Below are 16,973 nucleotides of genomic sequence, written 5' to 3'. Positions count from 1 at the left end.
TGTGTCAGGGCTCAGCCCTACCACAAACTACCCGACACCTGTGAAGAGAGGGGCTGAGGCGAACGCAGGCCCCGCAGACACAGGATTGGAAACGGAAGAGTGAGATGCATTATATGCAGGGTACAGGCGATGGCAAACACTTCAAACGGGCGGCAGCACGGAGTGTGCAAACTGGCACAGGAGACGGCGCCATAGGACACGCCTACACATGAGACAAACATCGCGTGTCCTCGCACACACGCAACAAATATCTCCAAACAAAACTGCATGCATGCGCTTGCACACATGACACAGCCCTACATCGGGAAAGCACTGCTAACATTATTAAACAAACAGTCCTACAAACACAGACTAGCCAGGGTGAGCCGAGGGCGCCGGGCATGCACGCCTGCAAACACAACAAGCAAACAGCCCAGAGCACACAGGCCAGCCTGTGACAGTACACACACACACACAGAGAGCAGGCATCATGCCTGCAGCACACAATGGCATTAAAGAGGCTGACTCACAACGTGGGTGCGGGAGACAGCTGGCACACAGGTGGGCACATAAAAGACAGACGCACCTACAGAGGGCACGAGCACACAGATAAACAAAGAAACTGCACACGCCCGAACTCAGATAATACGAGCACAAGGGAGCCACACACGACATGCCGGCGCATACAAGAGACAGGAGCACGGAGACCGCCAGTGAGCACACAGGAAGGAACACATGCTAGCACAGGAACGAAACAGACAGGTTCACAAAGTACAGGCACAATTCACAACAAGCATTTATGGACGGACAGCAGGAGGTGGGGGGGGCGGTAACGGGCAAATGGACAGCGGGAGGGGGGGGCGGGAAGGCAGACAACAGAAACAAGCATTTACGGACGGACAGCGGGAGGGGGCGGGAAGGGGCACACGGACAGCGGGAGGGGGGGGCGGAATCAAAAGCACTCACCTGGAACTAGACTTCCTCTGGCGGCGGTCGGCCGCGGAATGAGCTGGATGCCGAGAGCAAAAAGAAAAAAAAAAACAACTCCGCCCACCGCCGCATGATTACACAGAGGGAACGCCCAGGGAAAAAAATCGCGGGAACGCCCACGAATCTGGTCCGTGAATGACGGACAGATCTCTGTTCCAATGGCTAGCCTCCATTTATGGAGCTAGCCAATGGAACAGAGGGCGGATTCAAGTCCCCCATACTGAAAACTAAAGATTTCTCCTGGGGGCGGAGCTAGGAGCTCCGTATCCCAGGCGAAAATTCAAAAGGACAAAGAAGTGCATCTATGTGGAAGATGCAGCTAAATATTAGGGATTGGAATTGACCCAAGTTCTGGCTTTGGAAAGGATTAAGTCTGTTTTCTAATGCAATTTGTGCCCATTTGCCCTAGATAATGTACAAACAGTATTAGAGCGGCCAGAGTGACAGTGAGGAAGCAGTTTGGATTTTGAGAAGATCATGCACTTTGAGGAGTCCTGCCCTACCGAGGCTCCAGCCCCCAAACCCCCTCAAGATTTTGAGTTCCAACAAAATACATGCAAACGAAGACAGGGAGGGAATGTGGTTCAAGATGACCTCAGCGACACAAGAACTTCAGTGGCCAGTGGCTATGATTTTCCAGCGCACACCTTATAGTGACAAATATCAAAGGCTGAGTTGGAAGCCTGTGTCTCGGATTTTTTAGCTTCAAAACTGAGGGCGTTATTCAGCATATCCCACCACATGGAGCAACAGTCCAAACATCCTGCATTATCCCCTGAAGAACTCTCGACTTCCATCAGGATAATGGAACCCATTATTTTACAAAGAACTGGAAAATAGTGTCCCTATTTCACAGTTCCCTGGGGAAATTGGGTTTTTATACCACTGCATTTTGTGCAATAAAACCACAAAAACATGTAATATATGTAACATAATTTAGTGAACTTGGAGGTATTAAGGAAGTATCAAATCATTATCAAGGGCAACAAGATAATGGACATTGTGTCAAGAAGGTACGATATAGGCTCCTAAACCAGATCTAAAGCTTACCAGCTTGTTTGTTTAGTGAATATTCACATTGAATTATGTAACATGTAAGTCCAAAATATCGGTTTATCGTTAACCTCGACTAGTCTTCAGGCGATAACCTCGAAACTACCACCATCCCAAATCAACAACTCGCTAAAAGAGGGGGGGGGGGGGAAATTGCCACGGTTCAAGTTCACATTTAGTAGTAGCACAGTTCAACAATTCCAAAGTTTGGTTGCACAAGAGCGACTGACTCAGCAGTTTACATAAGAAGCGTGCAGCGGCATGCCAGAAGGGAGAGGCGGGGAGCACGCAGCCTTTCCAACAGAAGCGTCTGCCCTGTTACATCACGGGTCATCCTGTTAAGAATAACATGCCAACCACCGCAGTTTGAAATTAACAGTGTGAGCCAGGAGCTTTACACCTTTTGAAGTGACCAGTGTTTTTAAACAAATTCAAGGTTACAAGCAAAGACCACCCAGACCTCTGCAGGTTTATGGGCCCCGCTACAAGATCTGCTCGAGGTGCTAAAAGAGAAAGCGGCCGTCAGTGTGATAATGGACATGCCGGTTAACATGCCGCCCATCTGTATGACGCGTAATGCCGTGTTGCGCCACTTTATAAAGGAACTTTGTCACCGAGAGACAAGAGTTGGTTTGTACAGAATCAAACTGATGAGGGAGGCAATGTGGGATGTCGACTCCCTTTGATGTTATCTCCTTTTACGACTACGTTATGTTTGCTAACTGGCTCCTTCACACACTGGATTTAGATTTACTTTGAACATAGATGTAAGCCACGCGCTACAAAGGCTACAGATCCCGCCCTGGCTACGGTTCAAATACCCGCTAGTAATATACAGAATTGTTGAGTTACGTAGAACTGAACAGGTTTAATAGTACAGCTAGGAATTAGAGGTGGGAGAGCCGACACATCAAAGGGCGAGTCGAGTGAAGGCTCAGGCTTGGCTCTTAGAGCCCGCGCACGCCTCAAGCCATAACCATGTTCCCCATATGTAAAGTATGCAAGTCTCTTCAAAATGAAAAAAAAATAAAATGAAAAAAAAAAAAGGTATTCAACATATGGAAGCTTTGATATTAATAGGTCACATTACAGCACTGCGGAGTACTTATTAAAAGTGAGCTTAGAACAGTTCCTGCCCACCCTGGCGACAGTGTCATTAGTGAAATATGAGGCAAGTTAGGGGTCATGTGATTCAACCCTGTATGTGACCCGGATTCTTACAGTTCGAACATTACTACTATGTAATAAATCATACAAAAGGGTTGAGTACAGCTGGTATTCTGACGTCGCGCATTTCGAGGTGCTTTCGCATGAGAGTGTAGAAAAAAATAAAACAAGTCAGGTCCCGGGCCGGCCAGCCAATCACAGCGCGGCCCGGGAATGACGTCACGGGGGTGTCCCGGGCCGGCAGCCAATCACAGCGCGGCCCAGGACAAAGGGGCGGGGCTTAAAAAAAGTCAGAGAAATGCCCCCGAATCGCGTTTTCAGGGAAAAGCGTGATTGACAGCCTCTGTCTCCCAATGGCTAGCGTCCATTTATGGAGCTAGCCAATTGGAAACAGAGGCGGTCCAAACATCCCTACTGAAAACAAAAGTTTTCGATCTGGGAGGGGCACTGCCCCTCGCCAGGTCGAAACCTAAAAATACAGGATGTTTGGAGTTACAAAAGGTTATGTGCAGAATATTTAGAAAAACAGAGGCATGGATTAGTTATAATGTAGGGTAATACGGCATATGGTCATATTTTGGAACATTTTTGAAAAGGCGGCACACAGCCGTGTTAACAAATATGATACATATAAAATTTGAGTGACGATTAGAAACATTATTTGTGAAGATGAACCCGATTAAGCAGGATTGAGGCCATTCATGAGTAAGCACGACATATGATGACATAAAAGACAAATACATTTTGGATTTAAGGAGAAATTACATGAATAGGGAAATTTGCAGAGTGATTTGTAAATATATTAAAGTATGCAAAGCGTTAGAGCATATATATTTGATATTAAATTATGATCCAGGATGTTTCAAGAACATTGTAATACATTGGACGTTGGTTGTACATAATATACATATCAGATTGAAAAAAAGGAATTGTATAATTACAGTATTGGTAATAAAGGGCATCCGGTTTCATCAGGGTCCCGGGTAGTTTAGGGGGAAAAAGAAAAGTGACAGTAAATATCGATATCTAAAGTGTCATTTTAACGATGAGAGCCGTGCTGTGATTGTGGAGGGAGTGAGTGAAGAAGGCGGTTTATGCCACAGTATATTCATGTATGTGAAATTATTCAGTGTTAGGACGTTGTGAAGTTAAGCCTACCAACAAGCGACAGAACGTTAAATGTATGTGCACTTTCGGCGGGAGTAAATATGTACAGCTTATGAGTCGGTCTAGAAGTAATCCATGCCGAGGTGGTGTAAAGACGACTCCGTACTCAAGCTGTCGGCATCAAACACAAAGTTTTTATATTTGCTGGGTTTGCACCGAACTTGGCCATAACTGCTGGTGTTTTCACCAGCTACACCGACGTCTTCCATGGGCCAACTACCATCATCCATGGTGGATATATGTTCCACATTGACAGTGTCATCCGTTTCCTTTGAGTCGGCATCAGTCTCCACCTCTCCATCGTCGCTGGTTTCATATTCCGAGTCGGTTCCACTTGTTGTCGCCCTAACCCATGGCTCCACAGGGTAGTCGGAGTTGAGTGTCCTGTCCATTCCAATAGATCCTATTCCATTCCGATATTTCTTGGTCGTAGTACCTGTTCTTCCCTTGGGCACACCTATGTTCGTGTCCTCATCTTCCTCCTCTTTATCCGACCAGTCCAAGTGGTGTACGTCCATCTCCTCAATACGCTTCCTTTCCTTATGTTCCATTTCTTCAGTTCTGTGACACCTTGCCATCCCTGAAGCATTCCAAACTTTTCCATCTCTGAGTAATGCAGAGTTACAAAACACTTCTACCACCTCCACGGGCGAGGAATATCTGTCTTCCTCTTTGACCATGTGTCCACTTCTTTTAATCCGCACTTTGTCCCCTTCTTTTATGGACATTTCTTTGCAAAGCCTGCTCCTTCCATTTGTCTCTTTGAGAATAACTTGTGCGTTCTTAATTCTTTCCTTAATTGTTTCCACAGACCATCTTGATTCTCTTGCTTGTTTTAACCATCCGATATTGTCCTTTGAAATGGGTGTTCTTCCTCTCATTACTTCAAACGGGCTTGCTAATGTCTTCTCGCCCGGAGTAATCCTGTACACCCATATCTGTTCCTCCAACATTTCCCACTTTTGTTAGCAAGTTGGCTGGTTCCTTTTATTACTCGATTAAACCATTCCACAGCATTGTTTCCTGCTGGATGATAAATTGATGTAGTTTTGTGGTTGATGTCATTCCTAGTAATAAACTTCTTGAATTCCACCGAGGTGAATTGGTTGTTATTTCCACTTATGATTACCTACGGTATACCTTCCCTGGTGAACACCTCATCCATGAACGTTATAATGTCAGATGCGTCTACTTTCTTGCACACTTTTACTTCTGGCCATTTAGACAGATGGTCTACCATAACTATTATGTACACCTTTTCATCCTGCCATCTTATTGGACCAGTTATGTCCACACTGATCCTCTCCCAAGGCATGATTGGGCACATCAAAGGTTTTAATGTTGGTTGGATTGTAGTTAGCGGTATATAAGCATTTTCGCAATTTCTTCTCCAACTTCATTCTTTTTCGTTATAGGTATGTTCCGTAACCTGTGTGTGCAGGGAATTTCATTCTCATTGACTTTAATTTTGTTTTAAAATTCTCTTAGTTTACCGATTTGCCCATTGAATTCACTTGGGTATCTTTCTAGTATCTTCCTGTCTTGAGTTATGTCTTGTTGTACTACTAATACTGGCTCTGAACGATTAGGGTCAAGGGTAATGTCCAACTTTCCCTGATCTCTCCATCCTAATACTGATGGACCAGTAGCTGCCACATACAATTTACTGTTCATTTCTCTCTAATTGAAGATGAAAGGTACCTCTCTGTATCCCAGAAGTCCAACAATCTCCCCAGTAAAAGTTTTTAATGTAATGTCTGGTTTCTCCAACTTTTTACTCTGAACTTTTTTAAACTTTTCATCCCACACTTTGTGGTTGACAAGGGTGCATGGTGACCCTGAGTCTGCAATTAATTCTAGTTCAACTCCTCCTATTACTACTTTGCAAACCGGTTTCTTCATTTCACTTTTATTTTCTTCATTGCATTCCTTTGTCTCTGTAAAATTTAATATGCAAAAATTATACTCTGACTCGTCAGATGAGTTTTCCTCTTCCTTCTCTTCCTCCTGCGCACACCTTACTTTCATAATCCCACTTCTTCTGCATGCTTTTTCTAAATGTCCTACTAGCCTGCATATGCTACACTTGTTGTTCCTTGCTGGGCAGTTCCAGTCATTAGCTAAATGCCTGTTACTGTTGCAACGATAACATCTAAGGTCACCGTAATTTTTCTCCTTTCTGAATCTTCTAGTAGTGTCTTTATCTTTGCTACTAAAATTGGTCGTTTTTTTCCTCGTTGAACTCACTTTTGCCACTAGACTGGACTCTCCAGTTTTTCCTTTACACTCATTGATTACTTCCTTTGCGCATCTACCAGTGAGTTCCGCTTTTTTCACAATGTCTATTACTTGTTGTAGGGGTTTCTCGCCTTTAGCCCACAAGGCATCCTGTATGTTTTGATTAGCTGTGCACATAACAATTTGGTCTCTAATCAGGTCATCGTGTAAAACTCCAAATTTACATGTGAGTGCTATGTTTTTTAATGCTGCCACGTACTCATCAATGCTTTCCTCTTTATTCTGCTTCCTCCTGTAGAATTTGTACCTGTGTACTGCAACACACACCAAGGGCTTGTAGTATGCATCCAAACACTCCATGGCATCCTCAAACACATTCCTGTCAGCCCCCTCATGGCGCTTCTTAGCAATGTTAATATACACTTTTAGACCACCTGCCCCTAAACTGTGTAACAATATGTTTTTCTATTCTACTGGTTTTAAAGCCTCATCTTCTTTGTCAAATGTAGTTATGTAGTTGCAAAAATATTCTTTCCATTCCTCCCATTTTATATTGGGTTCACCTTCTCCTTTCAAAAATGGTTCAGGTGGCTGTAGGTTGTACATATTGCTGCTAGCCATGCTTTAATGTGTTTGTTTCTTTCCTTTATATTGTAATCTGTCCTTTCCTGCTCAAGCTATTATGACAGTCACTTATAATTAAATTTACTTTTCACTCTTTTTTTTTTATTTAACCAAAAAGGATACAGTATTTCATGCTTCCAATAAGTTCCGCTTTTACAATTTATGAATTACACGTTGCACGCATTAGATAAGCGTGTTTTTCATTTAGTTTATGCACTCAAGATGGCGCCTAGCACGATGTCGTCATACGCGCCGCAACGTTGCTCGCATTCACCTCACAAAGCTTATCACCTCAACCGATGTCAGTTTCAAAGCGAGTTTACTTTTAGTTGACGCCGTGCTGGATTCGTTGTTTCGCTCACAATCACTGCCTGAAATTAATTTCGTCAATCACCATTTCCTTTCTAGTCGGTCAGAACACGGCACTGGATGCGTGTGTAACCTTCCCTTCACTACAAGTCAAAGGTTCGCTGGCTTTAATTAGTTCAGTTGGGTATGCCGATTTTATTTTCTTCCAATTAGCACTTATACATCACATTTCTTTTCACGTGTCCTTATATTATTCCTCAAATTTACTTTTATTCCTTATTTTCGTTTTATCTCTGTACCTCAGATAGGGTTAATGTGTCCACTTCCTTCCCTTTCACCTGCTTATGCTTATCTGCTCCGTGCTACTCGTCATGCTGTATCCTTATATTCAATAAATTCACGCAGGTTCGCTGGCGTGCTGTCACCTCGTCGCCAAATTTGTAAAGACGACTCCGTACTCAAGCTGTCGTCAATAACTTTATTCACAGTCAACAGCACACCAAGGGCATGTCTGCTCGGCAGGCAGTCAGCCCGTTAATCCCCAACTGTCAAACACAGCCCAGCTGTCAACATTCCAGCTGATGGCTGTCCAATCACGCGCTGGGAAGGCACGCGCAGGGCAGGGTGATGGAAAGGGAGAAAAGACCAACACAACAGGTGGTGATAGTGGCTATCAGAAAAGGGCGGTTTGCGCAGATGTGTATTTAGAAACGATGTTGGACCGGGGAATGGATGTGTGTAACTAATCCTATATAGTAGTGAAGGTTTCTGGGGTGGTGCCCTTGCGTGATTATATCAGCTCATTGTGTGGTCACGGAATATGTGCTATAATTAGCTACGTGGGTATCTATAAATTATCTCAGGCTTTAACGCGTAGCAGTCATGCTGGTGGTAAACAGTAGCTTACCAGGGTAGATGCTTTTAAGTTGTATCAATGTCGTGGGTAAAATAGAGCTCCTAGAAATTCTGTTGGGGAGAAAATCAGGCATACACCTTAATCAGGGGCGAGAAACTTAATGGCATTAGGGCAGGTGCCTGTCTATCTTTTTTGGGCTTACCTCAAATATCGGGCATAATGCCAGGTCGGGTTTCGGTGTTCGGCTAACGTCGGTGGGAAAACAGAAGTTAAAGCGGTCATTTATTCAAGGGGATCTTGTAGGTATGCTTCCGGTGTGTTTAACCGGAAGGGGAAAAGTCGTCAATATTGGCGCCATCCTTGAGAGGTGTGGAGAGGAAAAATTCGGATAAGATCACTATCCAAGTGTGATCCTGAAGGTCATGACGTGATATGTAAACGTGAAAGAAAACACATTTATTGATTGGATCCTATCTAGTCCAAAAGGATGTCTGGTCTCAGGATGGGGATTTGTCTCATATGTTACACTTAAATTTGGGTCGTATGTGGTCTTCGGGTGTTACATATATGGAATTATTTTCAGTGGTGAAAAATGGGGATGATAGCCAGAAGAAGGAGTTGGCACGGGACTGCAAGTGTAGGGTGTATTACTGTGAAGGAATCATATATGTATTATATGCGGATAGAATGGCATATTCCAATATCACTATGCTGTTAATACTTCAAGCAAAAAGGATATACGGGATTATCATATGCATCAATCTATTAGTGTAGATATAGCTAATACAGGGTTACGGTTTATACATATGTATGATTGTACTTCAAGTTAGTTCGGTAGGTAATTTTCCAGTTAGGTAAGACTTTCAGGTTCCCAAAGTTCATTAGGGGCAGGTGGTAGGAACGCAGTCAAGGATTGGCTGAGAGAGAAAGGGATCCCAAACTATGGCTAGCTTCTATGGTGTTATAGAATGTTAGTCATCTCCTAGCCACACATGCATTTCTGTGTCTTTATTAAGTCCCAGGTTTAAGTCCCAGGTCGATTGTTTTGTATTTAAAGGATCAGTTCACTTTCTCGTCTTCTTAGTCTCTGTTCACGGTTTCCACCTCTTCTTGTTTAAAGTACAATATCTAGACCAAAAAATAGGAAATGCAGTGTCAATTCCACCTTCGAGGGGATGCATCAATTTTCTCCACGTGAAGATCTTGATGTGCAGGTTCCGAAGACAAATTGCTAGTTCCGAGACTGGTTGGTTTCGCAATTCGATGTACTAGGTTTCTCCATGCAGTCAAGGGGATGCATTGATCATCTCTCTGCAGTGGCGGTGATGCAGTGGTCCTGATGCAACAGTTCTGATGTGCTAGTTTCAAGTGTGATGCACCAGTTCTGGTCCCCTGACTGTGGCAATGAGTCCATCTGCTCACACAGCAGAGGATGCATTGGTTTCACTGGAGCAAGCACCTGTAACCACTTCCAATAAACCAGGCACAGGAACAGGTGGTAAGACTTTGATATCCCTGAGTTGTAAAACAGCAGACAAGCCACCATGCCATTAGAGATCACTCTGGGTTTAAGTAAGTTAGTCCAATTTTTCATCAGCAGGTCAGAGGCTAGCAGGTAGTAGTGCAGCAGAAACACTGTTCTTCCAGAACAGCAGTCCAGCAGAGGGGCAGTCCTTGTTGCAGCACAGCAGTCCTTCCTCCTGGCAGAGTTTTTTCACAGTTCCTTTAGTGTCTGATTTGGTGGGGTCAGAGACCAAGTACTTATACCCAGTTGTGCCTTTGAAGTGGAGGGGACTTCAAAGAGGGGCTACAAAGTGCACAGAGGTCCTCCCTCTCAGCTCAAGCTTCAGACTCACTACAAGGGGGTATGCAGTCTTTTTAGTGGGGAAATGACACAGTCTATTCAGGTGTAAGTGTCGGCTCCTCCCACCCGTCCTGGCCAGGATGGCCCTTCAGGATGACGATGGCCACTCAGTCACACCTAAGCTCCCTTTGTTTGGCTGTCTAGAGGGAATGCACACAGTCCAGCAGTCACCCATCCTAGATATGTATTGGAGACAGGCTGCAGGCACACAAGGCTAAGAGCAGAAACATGCCATCTTTGTAAAAGTGGCATTTTTAAAAGGGTAATGATAATTTAAACGTTACCAGTAAAGAGGATTTATCACTACCATTCTAATGATATGAAACTTGACTAAGCTACTCCTTCTCAATCAAGAATTACATCTTATTAGTGTAATAATTTATTCTGAATGTTAACCCATGAGTCACAGTAGTGAAAAACTAATTTTGGAGATTTTTGCTACCAGGACATGTAAAACTTAAAAGTACATGGCTTACCTTTTAATTACACAGCACCGTGCTTATAGGCTAACTAGGGTCTATGTAGGGGAACTATACATATTATAAGGTGAGTTTAAGGCTTGGCAAGGGGTTTTAAAAGCCAAGTTGACATGACAGTATAGCTGCACACGCAGGCTCTGCAGCGGGAGGCCTGAGACATGTTTAAAGTGCTACTGGTATGGGTGGTATGGCAGGCCCACTAGTAACATTTAATTTACAGGCCCTGGGCAGCTGTTGTACACTCTACTGGGGACTTACAGATAAATTAAATATGCTAATCATGGAAAAAACAATAAAACTATGTTTTAGGGGGCAGGCACATGCACTTTAGCACTGGTTGACAGTGTTGAAGTGGTCGGAGTCATAAGGCCAGCAAAATGAAATCAGCAAATAGGTGAGGGAAACAGTCAAAATGTTTTGGGAAGACCACCCTAAGGCTGTCAGGTCTAGCACATTGGAATTAGGAAGGTGGTCTGAAGAAAAGGTGCAAGTCTGTGGGTGTGGTTAAAACATAAGCATACATGATCCATATCACAGACAGGATCAGGAGAAATCAACAGGTATGTCTGGGCAAGATGTTTTTCATCTGAATTTTTTCTGGAAGGAATTCCAAATAAGTTTTTCACGAGGTGTTTATTTGCGCTCTATTCATCAGAGTTAGTGAGAGAAAGAAACAGCCAACACGTGTTTTGCCCCTTTACATGGCCATGCGGCCTGGGGCTTCTTCAGGGCTGTATGTACATAATGTTTGCAGAAGAAATGCAGTAAATGTGGTTAGTGATGTGATCATGCAAAGAAGGGGGTGTGGGGAAGGAAAGTTCGGGATGGAGACAGATTTGGGAAGAACGAAGTGAAAGAGAGAAGGAGAAAAACAAAGAAGTTTGGAGCGGAGAATGCACAACGACAGGGGTGTGTTAGTATTAGGATGGTCAGTATATAGTGAATGCAGGTTTAGGTGGGATGGGTAAGAGTACAGAGAGTAGTAAGGGGAGGCAAAGTGAGCAAGAAGTGGAAGTACCATGGTTTAGGGGTTGAGGATGGGAGTAGGAGGTAGGGAGGAGGGTGGGTATGAAATAGGGGCAGTAATAATAATAATACATTTGTTACATACACATATTTGCAATATATCAATAAGTTCACATTTTGCATTATAATATGTAGGATATAAAAACATTGCAGGGTACAGCCATGCAAAACATTGTATGGCTGTACCCTGCATTTTGCTGTTGAAGCTAGGATCAAGGTACTTTTTTTCAGTGGGCCTTGTGTGGCTTCTATAACCGGGCCACTCAATCGCCTGAACTCTTGACTTTTCTCTGGCCCAAGGTGACCAGATCACCCCATTGGCACTTATTGCTTCTGAGTGCTATGTTTCACTATTAATCTTTAAAAAATACATATCTTGGCTTCCTATTAGATTGTTGTTGTTTTGGTCTTATTAAATTGATGCTATCATAAACCATTTTTCTAAATTGGTGTGCAGTCTTTTTTTGGTGTTTTCACTGTATTAACATTTGAATTGTTGCACAAATACTTCAAACATTGCCTCTTAAGTTAAGGCTGTCTGCTCTGTGCCATCCTACCAGAGGGTGAACACAGATTAATCTATGGTGTGTATCTGACCTACCCTTACTACGATTGTGGTTCCTGCTTTGGAAGGGTGCATACCTCTGCTAACCAGGAACACAATTGCTAACACAATGTTTATTAGTCTTGTCATGTAGATCTAAATATTCTATATTGTGACAGAGTGGTGCTAGTTCCTATGTTATCATTGGTAAAGCAAAGTGGTATATTCTACTAAACAAACTAACCCTTTAGGGATAATTGAATTCTCTCCAATTGTGGCCCACCTAAACTACTGTTGTCTATTAAAATAGGTCTAGGATACCTTTGATGCAATATTTCCACTCGACGTGCATAGAGCTGACCTTTGCATTAATACAGCACACACATTCACCAATTTTTATTGCAGTAGTAGTTTAGCACAATGCTTTCTTGGCATTGCAGTGGGGCAATCTCGATGTAATGAGGTCCAGTACACATCATCCCTAATTAAGACCTTATAACTTCTGAATGCAGAAGGTTAAAGTATACAACGCCAACTAAGCTGGATGTAGGATTTTCTCTGCCATCTAATTCACACTTGCATATCTCCAGAAGGACTGGTGGGGCCCTCACACTTCCTAAGCTTTACGCCTGGGATCCTCTAGTTGAATGTGGACAGTGTGCGTGTTCCCTAAGATAAGCAGGACTGGACTGGAGGCAGACATGCATCAACGTCAATTCACCAAAAGGCGAGGGGTAGCAGTAGTGACATCACATGCCATTTGACCTTTATGTTCACCCACACCCACACACACCCCCACACACACACACACACACACATGCTTACACATACACACAAAATCACAAATACACTCTTTTTCACATAAACTCACTCTCACCTGCAAGCAGGCACACAACATACATTTAAAATCAACATTTTCTTACTTGTGCTGCTAGTAATTGTCATATTCCAGCTAATTTTACTCCATTTATTTTATCATACCAATAGTGAATAATATCTTATTATTATTATTAGGGCTTCCGGTTTTATGGCATTTTCTTTTTTTACATTTCAGTCTGTATTTATCCATATTTATTCTTTGGGCATTTTATTGGCATTTATCCATATTTAATTTAAGTTTTGAGAATAAATTGAGTAATAAAATGGAAAATGTCTGCATTTATTTAACTGATAAACCTGCACTCATACCTTAATGCCTGTCGCGTTTTAGCAAATTAAGCAGGCAAATATAACAAAACACTACTCTGGCAGGTAAATATTAGCATTTTACACAAATATATACTAACCTGTATTTAAGGGAATCACATCCTGTTTTTAAATCCCCATGGTACTTATTTGCCTAGCAGTTGGTCTGGAATTCATGAAGGACAACAAGGAGGGTTACTCACAAGAATCCCAATTTTCTGTATTTTCCCTCTTTTAAAAATAAATGCAGCCAGGAATTAGATTGATTTCTGTGTGTATTTATCTGTAAAAATCTGTAAAACTGGAAGTCTTGATTATTATTCCCAATTGATGTAATGAAAAAAATGACAAAAAAGAAGGAAGTTGAAGCCCCAGTCGGTGTCTATAGGAGCAAGCAGCCTGTGTTCCTGGCATTGATTTTGCTACCTCTGAGGCTAGGGTGTTACAATGCAGTGCGAGGGGTCACAGGGGGCAAGTCAGTGGTCGCAGCTGCAACCCCTTAATGATGTCCATGCAGATGTGCGTACCTCTCATCCTATGAAGCACCTGTTTTAGTCCTTCCCCTCCTAACTTGTGGCAGTATTATCACTCATCAAGAACTAGCGCCTCTCTAACGGCCAGATGCAGCGAACCCTATTGTGGAAAAAGGTAGGGCCGATGACCTTTTTCAGAGTTGCCCGGCGTTAACCGCCTCTATACCCACTCAAGTTACCAAACAAAGAGGCAGGCGCTGGAGACTGGAAGGCAGGAAACAGAAGTTTTATTCCGACGGAGCAGAACACGTCAAATCAGACAACAGGGTATCTTCTCGAGGTGCTCTAACCGCATCTCTCAGGCCTGGCCTCTTATACACAGGTTTATGGCTTTATTGCATGAAACACATCTTTGTCAACACTTTGATGTACGGAAAGACATCCTCGGAATCCCCGCTTCAGGCCCGTTCCCACACACATTTACAGTTGAAGTCCCCACCCCGGTCACAACAGGTGATGATTATCGCGCAGCTGGGCATTCCGCCGATTCACGGAATGTATGTGGTTGATCGGATCTCATGGGGTGGGGGCTTTGATCAATTCGTGGATCCTTTGATGGGGGAAGCTTCCTACTGTACGGGGAGGGGGCAATAAACAGTATCCGCAGGGCCAGGTGGCGGCCTGGGAACGAGTAAGACAAACGGGCACACAGGAAAAGAGGGTTTTATCAAAGGACCCGGGACCATGAAAGGAATGAAGGGAGGTGTCGCGCTGGGAACAGGATGGGGTTCCGAGGCAGAGCTGCGCTGAAGAGGGGTTTATGACCCAAGGCATGTGAGAGCGGGGGCTGTCAACGCGTGGGGGATGCTTGCGAAGTCAGGGGAGAGGGAGAGAGACGCGCTGGCTATCAGCGATGGGCAGAGAGGCCATGGTACCCAAAGTGGTTGCCACTTACGCGCGTGAATGAGCTCGAAAAGGGGGCAAGATGGCGCCGATAATGTTGATGCTGTAGCCTGAGTTTTAACAGTCCTCCCTTTTCAACATATCTAGCCAGCTTGCCTACTCAATATCGATCTTCATTAAATTCCTAACCTCGGCATCATACAATGCTCCCATGCGTTCATTTCCAAAGTCCACAGTCTTAGGGCAAATACAATTCGCACATAATGAACACAGAGGTGGCAGGCATTGAATTCCTAAGCATAGACCACATATTATAACTACAGGAATCAGGATAATGGTAAACAGTCTCCAGCCCCAGTTCTTAACAGTACTCCAGAACCATCCGCCAAGCGACCATTCTTCCTGTTCCTGGTGGACTTCTGAAGAGAGTCTGTGGAGGTGTTCGATGGCCTTGTACACTGAGGGTGAATTGTCCGGTATATATGTACAGCAGCTGGACCCAATAATGCGGCATGCTCCACCACGGTCCGCAAGAACCACATCTAGAACGAGGCGGTTCTGGAGAGCCACCAGGCGGACCGCTTGAAGCTCGGATGTGTTGTTAGCAAGGATACCAGCTGTGATGTTCATTGTTGTCTCGACTGCCTGAGTCAGATGTCGGATGGCACGGCTGTTTGCCATCGGGCCCCAGAGTGGAACAAGTCCCTTCATAGCATTGAGGAACTGTGCCCCTGTTGAGTCGGCTTGTTCAATGTCCTTGGCTCGTTTTTGTCTGTGGTGATCCGCTGGAGCCACATAAGTCGGAGGAAGGATGAAGGAGATGAAACAAGTGCCCCCCCAGCCTTTGGGGAGCCAGGTGTAAGCTTTCGTGCCGCAAACGAAGTACATATTTGGAGAGGATACAAAGGAAGGTGGATCGGTAGAGTCCAATGTTCTGATGAAACGGCAAGCACTGCGGCCTACCAGCTGTGTCCCAAGCCCTTCTATGCACATGTGGCCTGTGACGTTGATGACAGATAGAGCCACAGTCAGGGTGGCAGCCGTTCGTTTCTGTAGGTAGGAGAAGGTGGGTCTGGTTGGATTGTTGAGCACCTGCATTTCAATTCGTTCTTTAGCAGGGATGTCCATGTGGATAGAATCGTTGGAGATCTGCGGGCAGAAGTGAGTCTTGGTTTTGTTTCGCCAGACCCCATGAAAGAAATGCGTCATGGTTCTGCTGGAGGTGGCATTGTCCTTATAGCTTTCTTGCAGGAGGATCAGCCAAGCAAGGCAGGAGCCGTGAACCGAGAAGGGTGAAGGGATGAAAGGTATCGAATGTCCAGTGGCATGGGGTAGCAACCCACAGATCCAACAGTTGGTGGCATTGGTGGCAAGATTGTGCTGGTGCAGCAGCTGTACAAAGGAGTTATTCCAAAACTCCTTTCGCCTTTCTCTGAGTTGAGGGGAGAGTGAAATCAGATAATGTTCCTTCATGGTGGTAGGCTGTGCAGTGGTCAGGAATGTTTCATGAGCAGGTGCATTTTCTTCCACAATCCAGAGAGTGGTCATGAGGAGAAAGCAGAAAAGGATTGTGATGAAAAGTGCAATTGTCTTTGAGTTGTGGAGTCTGTCTATTTTTGGGTTTCTGTAGTGGGTATTTCCAGTTGCTTCCATCATCTTCTTATTTGGCGCTTCCATCATCTTCTTATCTGGCGCTTCCATCATCTTCAAGATGCTCGGTAGCGGGCAGAACCACAGACTTCGTTTAGCTTCTCTCCGGGTAACCCTTGGTAGTGTTGAGGTTACCGTTCTGAGATTTTAACTTAGTCCGTGGTCTACTTAGCCGAAGCTCCCTCCTTTCGACGCAGGAAATACCCTTCTTTGGATGGCACAGTGGGATCAGGGAATTTTGCAATTCAAGTGCTTCAGTATCGGGATAGCAGTTTAGTGATGGTCGGTCCTTGTTCAGGAGCTCTTCCTGGTTGTCGATGTCTTCTGTTGTGGCCAGGGTCGAGGGGACCTTCTTGCAGTGGTGTGCGTGCAGCCAGTGCCGTTTCCCCTCCACTCGAAGCGCCGTCCGGGTGGTGATCAGTACTTGCCAGGGGCCCGTCCACTGGGGTTCCAAACTCTTCGCTCG

This window comes from Lissotriton vulgaris, chromosome 4_1 (genome assembly GCF_964263255.1).
Source record: "Lissotriton vulgaris chromosome 4_1, aLisVul1.2, whole genome shotgun sequence".
NCBI classification, from domain to species: Eukaryota; Metazoa; Chordata; class Amphibia; order Caudata; family Salamandridae; genus Lissotriton; species Lissotriton vulgaris.
The sequence above is the reverse complement of the archived record's forward strand: the minus strand, read 5'-3'. Positions refer to the sequence as shown.